General features: G+C 55.4%; 1 long non-coding RNA gene across 1 annotated transcript; it reads right to left on the bottom strand.

The window, feature by feature from the left end:
• Window positions 1-375: 375 nt before the first annotated feature.
• On the bottom strand, window positions 376-2,615 carry LOC311578949. Its single transcript, XR_014773010.1, has 3 exons — window positions 2,467-2,615; window positions 1,734-1,957; window positions 376-620 (listed from the first exon to the last, which is right to left on the bottom strand). It is a non-coding gene; the product is annotated as an uncharacterized lncRNA (long non-coding RNA).
• Between the last annotated feature and the right edge of the window lie 6,710 nt (window positions 2,616-9,325).

Genomic DNA, 9,325 nt, shown 5'->3' with positions numbered 1-9,325 from the left:
GTTTTTTTGAGACAGGGTTTCTCTGTGTAGCCTTGGCTGTCCTGGACTCCCTTTTGTAGACCAGGCTGGCCTTGAACTCACAGCGCTCCACCTGCCTCTGCCTCCTGAGTGCTGGGAGTAAAGGTGTGCTCTTAACCACTGAGCCATCTCTCCAGCCCTGAGGCTATCAACTTCTAAGTAGTCTGCCCCTCCCAGCTTTTGGCTCGTCCCACCCTGTTTTACAGTGCAGGGTCCCCAGTTTTTGTCTGTGCTCTTAATACTCTGGAGCATCATGCCCAATGCAAACTCCTCTCACTGGCTTTGCCGAGGAGCTCAAAGCCGTTTGTGGCTTCCTGGGAACCCTAACACAGACCGTGTCTGCATTCTCACCGAACTGCACGTGGGTGGAGGTTTCCAGGCCACTTGTGCTGAGTTCTTCCTTGAGTCTAACCTCAAATCGTCCTGCTTCTCTGGGAATGCCCAGTAGGAGCCAAGCGAGTTGTGTGAAATGGGAACTTTGCAACCACCTCCTTCCCACTTCCAGGATGGGCGTAGTTCCTTCTGGTTCCGGGGGCGAGTCTGGAGTATAGGGGCTAATGGTGGTAATTACCTTTAAAAAGTACCAGTAATGCTCTGTGCAGCTAAAAAAAAACAACTACTTTTATTATTTACTATGTGTGTGTGCTGGGGGTTTGGGGCTTGGTGAGTACATATGCCATCGTGTGTGTATGTTGTGTATATGTGTGTGCCTGTGTGTGTGTGTGTGTGTGTGTGTGTGTAGCATGTGCATGCAGGTTCTATCTGGGAGCTGGTTCTCTTCTTCCACCTTGTGGGTTCTGGGATTGAACTCAGGTCATCAGACTTGGCGACAAGTTCCCATGATGTCGGAACTATCTAGTTTGTCCTCTCTCTGTAATTAAATCTAGACGTTTGTGGGGGCAGGGTGAAAGCCTAGTGGATGGAAGAGGGCCTTGGGAGGAGGGGCATGGACCAACAGTGGTCCATCCTCGTAATAGACAAGGGCTGGTTTCCTCACACACACTGTCCTTCATGGGTGGGGCTGTCCCTGCTTCCTGGTCTAGGACTCCCGCAGCCCCTATCATCCAGTCCCGGGGTCCTGGTACCCACCACAAGTTTTGCTTCGATTCCTCATCTTCGTGTTTGGACGCCTGTATGACGTCTTGGCTTCACATCCTAGCAGTCAGTCCTCTCCTTCCTCCTACTCCTAGACTCCCGCAGGTAAACCATCTTCTCCCTCCTCTTCCTCCAAACTGACCCTCTGCCTTTTACAATACAATGCCCCATAGCCCCCTCCTCTGGAAAGCCTTCTGGGATGTCAAGATCCCAACCCACCCTCTCCTTTGTAAGCTGCTGTGTAGCTACTCGGGCTGTTTCTTGTCAACCCTTTCGTCCCCAGTTGTGTACCTGCGCACCCTGGCCACAGCGAATATTGTCCCGCTGTGGGTTTGCCTCTTCCGGGACCTCTGGCTCTTGGTCAGCTCTACAGCTGAGAGCCACGCCCATTGGCCTGGTCTGTCTGGTGCTTTGGAGGTGGTGGTGAAGTCCTTTCACCCTCTTGAGTTTACTTTTGGGTTAGGACTCAGCCCTAGGCACTGCTGTGCTCTGGCCCTGGTCACAGGTCTTTGCTGCCTTGCCGGTATTGTTCAGCTTGGACCAGCAGCTACCCACCTGGACCAAGCCTTTACCGCGATTTTACTCTCCCCTCTTTCTCCCTCGCCATCTCACCACCCTACCGAGTCATTGCAGAACTAAGCCCCCTTCCTGAGACTGGTCCAGCCTAGCAACGGATGCCACGAGGTTAGCGTAGATCTGAGCAGCCGAGGGCGAAGGTTTGGCCGCCACCTAGCGGCAGATGGTGAGCACCGCAGGGTTGGGGTCCCTGTTTGTGTGTGACCGCATCCTGAGTGCTGTCCTCAGATTTCCCAGAAGGCTTCTCAGCAAATCCATAAATTCCTACCTGAGAGGGAGTGAGAACTTCAGGGAAAGCCAAATAGCAGGGACACTTCTAGAAGAACCCAACCTCCCTAAGTAACTGAAACGGAAGCAAGAGTGGAGGTGTGACCTCAAAGCACATTTGGTTACTTGATGGACACCGCTGCACAGTCGGCTCCTTTCCGGGCTCACACCTTGGACGGGAGCTTTACCACTGAGCTACTTCCCCAGATCTTTTGCTTTGTTAACATTTTTGAGGCAGTCTCACTAAACAGCCTAGGCTGACTGCGAACTCCTTCTGTAGCTCAGGCCGGCCTTGAACTTTTGACTGTCCCGCCTCAGCCTCTAGAAGCCAAGATTACACATACCTGTCCCACAAGACTCCGCTTTGAATAGAGGTTCCACCCCCCACCCCATCCCCAAAGCTGATGACACCCTGTGTCAGCGTGTGTCGCATTTTCTCCAGTCTCCTATTCCCACCACACTCAATGAGTCTTTCCAGAAATCTAAGTTCCGTTGCCTTCCTCCTCTGACCTGGGCGGTGTCTCCCAGCAACCGGAAGGGGAGAAAGCCCCATGCAGAGCCACAGGTGGGAAGACAGGGAGGGAGGTTTTGAAGCAGGACTACTCTGCCCCCAGTTTTCTTCCCGGCCTGCTTGGGCAGAGTCACGGAAGCTAGGGAAGAGAACCCCAGAGTCCTGATCGACACGTTGTTTCCCCTTCCCCTTCCCTCTGTCGAGTGGGGTGGGAGGTGCTTCTCTGCGTTCTTTCTGTCTCAGCCTCTCTTTGCTCTTCCGGAATCCCAGGCCCCGAGGCTCCCATGGTGGCTCGTGATTTTTCTCAACACCATCATCTTGGGCCCGGTCCTCTTCCAGGAGAACCAAGGTGTCCAGGGTCCTCCCAGCCACTGACCCTGCTTCCGGGGGGCACTTCTCAGAAATCCCTGCTCTGGCTCTAAAGGCCGATGTCCTCCCTCTAAAGAGTGAATCCTCCCTGTGAGGTACGGAGGGGAGTCCTCCCCTGCAGCCTTTGCTGCTGCTGGCCTCACCGAGCTAAATTAAAAAGCAATGTTCTGTGCGTGGCTCCAGCCCTGTGGAGCTTGACTCCAGCAGAAGACAATTACCAGCCCCTGCATCTCCCTCTCGCCTTGGCCGCCTTATAATTTTTTCCGCGGCTGCCTGGTATGCAACATTTATGTTTTTAATAACACCGGAATGGCTTTGACCTTGGGAATTCATAGCAGAATGGGGCATCGTGAGCTGCCCCAACGTGACGGTGACCAGTGTGTCTCAGTCCCTCCCAGGACGGAGGTTCTGGGGCCGCCTAGATTCTGGGGAGATGCATGGGGGGGGGGGGGAGACGTGGGCAGAATCTGAGAAACTAGAGTGGACCCAGAGATAGATGGGGGCAGGCAGGATGAGGAATTTTGAGAGGTTGGGTGCCCCCCTTCATGAGGAAAGTCTCAAGTGTGTGTGTGTGTGTGTGTGGTGCTGTGGGGAGAATCCATTGGCTCACAAGTAACTATCCCAACAACAGGTCTCATTTGTCCTCTGCCTCACTTTCTCTTTAACTTTTCTTTTTTTCCGAGACAGGGTTTCTCTGTGTAGCCTTGGCTGTCCTAGAGTCGCTTTGTAGACCAGGCTGGCCTCAAACTCACAGTGATCCACCTGCTTCTGCTTCTGAGTGCTGGGATTAAAGGCATGTGCCACCACGCCTGGCTTCTCTTTAGCTCTTTAATTTCATGAACATTGGAAGCTTGGAGGGTTAGCCAGAACTTTCCAGTAGAGGGTATGGGCATCAGATCTTCTGTGGGAATCTCCTGAGGGCAGCAAGAAGAATGGGGGGAGGGGTCTGGAGAGCGAGGGGGCAGGCAAGGGGCTGAGAGACAACCTCCTCAGGAAGACAGCTATGACACCTCCACACCCTGCTCCCCTCAGGAAGACAGCTGTGACACTTACATGCCCTGCCCCCCCACCCCCAAGTATACAGCACCTGAACAGGATTTCCTTACACCTTCAAAGAGCCCTGGGGATAATGAAAAGCTTGCTCAAAGAAAGTGCAGATCAGTGAGTAGGAAGGCAGGGCATATAGATGAATGGTACCCAGGCAGCATTAGCGGCTGTATCTCTGTGCCCCAGGCCAAAGGTCCTGTATGAATGTTAGTGGAAGATAGCTCTTTGGTTCCGACTTAAAAAAAAAAAAAGATGTATTTATTTATTATGTATACAGTATTCTGCCCGAATATATGCCAGCATGCCAGAAGAGGGCACCAGATCTCATTATAGATGGTTGTGAGCCACCATGTGGTTGCTGAGAGTTGAACTCAGGACCTTTGGAAGAGCAGCCAGTGCTCTTAACCTCTGAGCCATCTCTCCAGCACCTGGTTCTGACTTTTAAAAGTCATCAGTAACTGTAGTGTATGGGTTTAATTCTGGAGTGGTGGTGTCTGGCACCATGTGGGAAGACCCTACCTCCCTGCTCTAGAACCAAGAAATCCTGCTCTAGTCATGCGCTTGGACTCTAGGGCGTGCCATTCTTTGAGCTGAGGTGTAGGCCCAATTACCTACACTGGGGTGTCCTTTGCTGCCCTTGAGGGAAGAGCCACAGGATCTTTGTATATCTGCGGCTCAAGAGCACAGCTCTAGGGCTTTAGCCCCGGGTGGGATGGAAGGGAGATGCTGAGGTAGGTGATGGCTTTTCAAGGTCTGGAGAATCTGAGAAGGCATGCTGGTGGATAGAGGTGTGTAAAGGTTTTCTCAGATTCGGAAACTCATAGATCCATGCTCAGTCCCTCAAGTTTAGTGACCTGGCCTCTACGTGCCCCGAGCCCGTCCCTGGCCTGCTGGGAGCCCTGTTCTTTGCCGCCCTCCCGTGGCCGCTTGGTCCTTCGCAGGTCGCGGCTGAAAAGTCTGTTCAACTCCGCAGAGCTGCCTCCCTCGCCCCCTGGTGGAAAATTCTTACATTACAAGAAGCGATCTAGGCTTTCTAACTGCGTTTGTGTTTTCCTGTCTGTTTCTCCAGAGTCTGGAGACATCCACCGCCCTTTTCGCAGCTCCTCAGATATGACCTTCCATACTTTTGCCAGAACCTTGTCTTGCACTGTGGAGAAAAGGGGTTGAGAACGAGTGGGTGTGTGTGTGGGCATCTCTCTCCTTCCTTTGGGTACACACACACACACACACACACACACACACACACACACACACACACACACCCAGCCAGCTTCCTGGGTGGGCTTTTTCAAGAAAGATATCAGGGTCTGGTGACATTTCTGGAGAACATGGATATGAAGCATGGAGCCTGCCCCAGCTCCCTCCAAGGGGCACCTGAGCTCAGCCTGTCACCGTCCACAGAGAGATGGATTGGCAGGCGCGGCAAGGCAAGAGACAAGGATGATGGAGGGAGATGCCGTCTTTGACAGATGCTGACAGGGCTCCTTATTTGCTGTCTCTGGTTCCCTCCCACCCACCAAGCTGCCCTTGGTCTCCCCCTCAGACTCAGTGCTCGTTACTGACTGGGGAGAGCCCTGTGGACAGGCAGCCCCGGAGGCCCAGTGGCTGGTGATGCTTGGCTGACTGCGCTTGGAGCTGACTGAGATGTCCAGGTGCTGGTTTACGCGCCTGCTATGCACAGGGGCAGTTCTGATGTGCCTTGGAGGGCAGAGTCCAAGAGGGGCAGGCCCCACAGTCACTGCTCCTTTTCTTTTCTTTCTTTCTCTTCTTCTCGAGACAGGGTTTCTCTGTGTAGCCTTGGCTGTTCTGACCAGGCTGGCCTTGAACTCACAGCGATCTGCCTGCCTCTGCCTCCCAAGGGCTGGGATTAAAGGCTTGCGCGCTGCCGCCGCCGCTGCCTCCGCCGCCGCTACCACCACCACCACCCGGCTGGTGCTCCTTTTCTTGTATGCTTGTTGAGACAGAGTCTCATGGACACCAGGCCTCCCACCTGAGGACGCCCATGAATTTCTGACTCTTTTGCCTCCACTTCCTGAATGCTGGGGTAACAGGTACAATCTGGCTCCTGCTCCTTTCCTGTTTCGTCTCCATGAGTGTGCGTGAGGGGTTAACCCTGGTGAACCTCAGATGGGGTGCCAGTCTTGATCCCCCGCACCGTTCTGTTCTTCACCCCACTCCCACGACCAAGGGCCTTCCGTGGGCCCCCTCCCACCTCTCCTCAGGTGGGTACCTGAGCAACAGGGGAGGGGGGCGGACAGGGCTTGGGTCCCCCAGAATCCTAGCGTCTCCCATGGAGGAACTAGGGTAACGGAGATAAGTAACATTATCATAAAAGGCCCACGGAGCAGGCAGGGAGAGGACAGACATTTGGAGCCGTGGAGACGGTTCCGGGAGGAGCCGAGTGCTGCAGTCAGAGCCAGGGCTGCATCCTAATCAGCGCTGCGGAGGCTGCGCAGCGGCCGTCAATCATCCACACAAAGGGCCGCCCGCCCCCCTTCCCCCTCTCAGGCCTGCGCACCAGCCTCCCTACTCCATCCCCAGAAGCTCTGGACAGTGTAAGGAGGCTGGGAAGGGGGCGGAGGGGGGGAGAGCAGACCCACCAACAGGAGGAACCCACATACACCCAGCAAATTCAAGCAGAGGCCCATAGAGCGAGGCCAATACAAAGCAGTGTGGGTCCTGAAGACTGACACAAAGACAGGGGCACCCCACACCTGAGACAGCAGTGACAGGTCCTGGGAAGAACTCGGAGCCACAGGGACCTCCCCATACAAGCAGTGTACCCAGAGGCAAAGGCCCGGGGCAGGGGGGGGATGAGGGGGGTAGGTGGGGGGTCAGAATGGGGGTGATGGGAGCAGAGGAAGGAAGGAGACGTAAAGGAAGGCAGCGAGACTGCAGTGGGGTGATGCAGACTCCTGGCCAAGCCCTCAGCTGGCCTCCCAGGACCTGGGATTCAGGTGGGGCGGGAAGTGGCAGCTCAGCCACATAAAATGCCAGATCACCTGGTGTCGGAACAGACTTCCATTCCGCCTCAGTCCCCGCCAGCAGCAGAGTGGCAGGCTCAGAATAATTAGGAAGGGCTAGGGAGCAGAGAAAAAGATGCCAGTGCAAGACCCAGAAAGGGAACAGTTGACCCCCAACAGAAAGCAGAGGCATAGTCGGTTTTTGAAAAAAAAAAAAAAATTGACAAAACAGAAAAGACCAGAGGTGGGGAGCAGCCAGCTGCTTGTGTGGCTAAAGGCTGGAGTTTGAAGGGGGCAGATTTGGGTGCTGGCACAAGGCACGTCTGTCTCCCTACAGAGGATGGCTGGGATGGAGGCAAAGGTCTGAAAAAAAAATTTAGGGTGACCTTGCCTTTCTATTTTGTTCAGAGAAGCCATCTATTCCAGCGCACGCCATCATTCTAAGAAACACTTTCAGCTGCTGCGGTGGCTGGGTCATTCCTGGCAATTCCTCTTTGGGGATCGCCTTTAAAGCCTGCAGTGTAGCTCTGAGCAGACTCACCAGAGGCAAATTTGTATCCTTTAGGGCTGGATCTAAATTCTGAAAACAGCCAAGTGTTGTTAGGAATCAAGGCTGGAGAGTAAGGTGAAGGCCCAGCTGGGGAATAATATTTCTAGTTAAGTACAAGGTGAATGTGGGGAGACACTGTGTGTGTGTGTGTGGGGGTGCCCCCTCCTTCCAAGTTGCTCTGAAGAACCTTGCAGGATGTGACAGGAGACCTTGCAGCCCCTGCTGGGGATTCCAGTCTTCTGGCTGTTAAAAAAAAAAAAAAAGATGCAGCTCCTACACCCCAGCGAGCCCCTGCCCTGCCCTGATTTTCCTCCATCGCCACCAGGGGGTGGGGGTGGGGAGGGATGGGAGGCGGCTCACAACCAGCTCCCGCTTGGTGTAGAGCGTACTTGAGTGTTCAAGCAACCTGGCGATACCCTAGACATATCAGACTGAAAAGTGTAAACGACTGGGGTAAATGTGTAAGGAGCGAGTTCATGTGGGAAGGCTGTCTGAAAGAGGAGGCTTAGGAGTGGGGTGTGGAAGAAGCAGCCCAACAGTGCACGGAGCAGAGTGAGGAGAGCCTCTCTATGGCTGCTCTGAGCAGAGTTAAGGAACGGCTCTTCTAGCCGGGCACCAGGACCCCGGCATGGAAAGACTAGGCAGATTCAGGAGGCTGGGCCCTACTGGAGGGCACACTGACACGTGTTAGATGGCGCTTGTGCACAGTTTTCTGGATAGGTGTGTGTGTGTGTGTGTGTGTGTGAAGGGGCTTGTGTATTCAAGTAGCTTTGTGCCATGTAGCTTTATGGCCTCAGGCTCTCTGTCTTTCCATCTGTGTGCGACTGGCATTCAACTATGTCTGAGCGTGTTTGTTCATTTGTGTATTTCCACGTGGCCGTGTGTGAGCAGTATTTCCGTTGCTTTCTGGGAAGTTTCATTTGGCTACCTGCAGGGAGGGTAGCTTGAGAGGTGAATGCCCGAGCTGTGCGTGCCTGAGTGCGCGTGCTGGTGTCTGCAGGAGCAGCGCGGCTGGCGTGCAGTCCTGTCTCTTTCCCTCCACTAGCTCCATCTGCCCTCTCCGAGGTCGTGACAAGGAGGCAAACAGCAAAACTGTCAAACAGCTACAGTTAGGGAGGCCAGAAGTATTGCAAGCCCGGCTCAGACTAGCCCTGCTGGGGGGAAAATAGCCGGAGGGAGACCGACAAGACAACCGCGCGCACAGATGCTGCGTGGCCTCGCTTCCCCCGGGCAGGTGCGCTCATGCGCGCACGCCATCGGTAGCACCAGGGCCTCGAGTACACTGGGCAGTGGGGCTTCTGGCCTTCCTTCCCCAGGATATGGATCTCCAACGTCTCCAAACGCCTGTCCTGGTTGGGGTGCTGCGGCTGGGGGCGCTCGCACCGACTTCGGAGCCAACCGCGGGATGTCAGCAGGCTCCAGGTCCGGTGGAAGAGAATGCTCGCGGGGGCGTCCTGGCCCTCCCTCCCCAGCCCTGCTGCCTCCCACCCACCCCCTTCCGGCCCGCGGCAGTTTCCGAAATCGCCCGGCGGCCGCGAATTCATTAGCGGGGGGCGGATGTAAACGCAGCGCGGTGGAACGTTTTAATTAGGCCTGAACAATAAACAAGCTAAACGAGGCGCACAGGGCTCCCTGGCGGGCCCTCAGCCTCCTCCGCGCCGCGCGGACTCATTACGGCTGCAGCCAATTTCATGCCAGCGCCGGGTGCGCGCGGCCCGGGCCGGGGAGGGCGCGCGGGGGCGGCGGAGACGCTGTGCCCCGGGGCTGCGCGCTGGGCGGTTGCCCGCTTCGCAGGCCGCTGCTCTCTCCTCTTAGCCTAGCTCGGTGTCCTTGAGCTGAAGGTCTCCGCCCGCACCCGCCTGCTCTTTTAGGGTCTGCCCTCCTCCGCGTGTTGCTCTCCTCCTGCTTCTCGGTGCAGGGTTCCGCTCC

The sequence above is a fragment of the Acomys minous genome (assembly GCF_964271855.1).
Source record: "Acomys minous genome assembly, chromosome: 12".
In the NCBI taxonomy this organism is placed as follows: Eukaryota; Metazoa; Chordata; class Mammalia; order Rodentia; family Muridae; genus Acomys; species Acomys minous.
The sequence above is the reverse complement of the archived record's forward strand: the minus strand, read 5'-3'. Positions and strand labels throughout refer to the sequence as shown.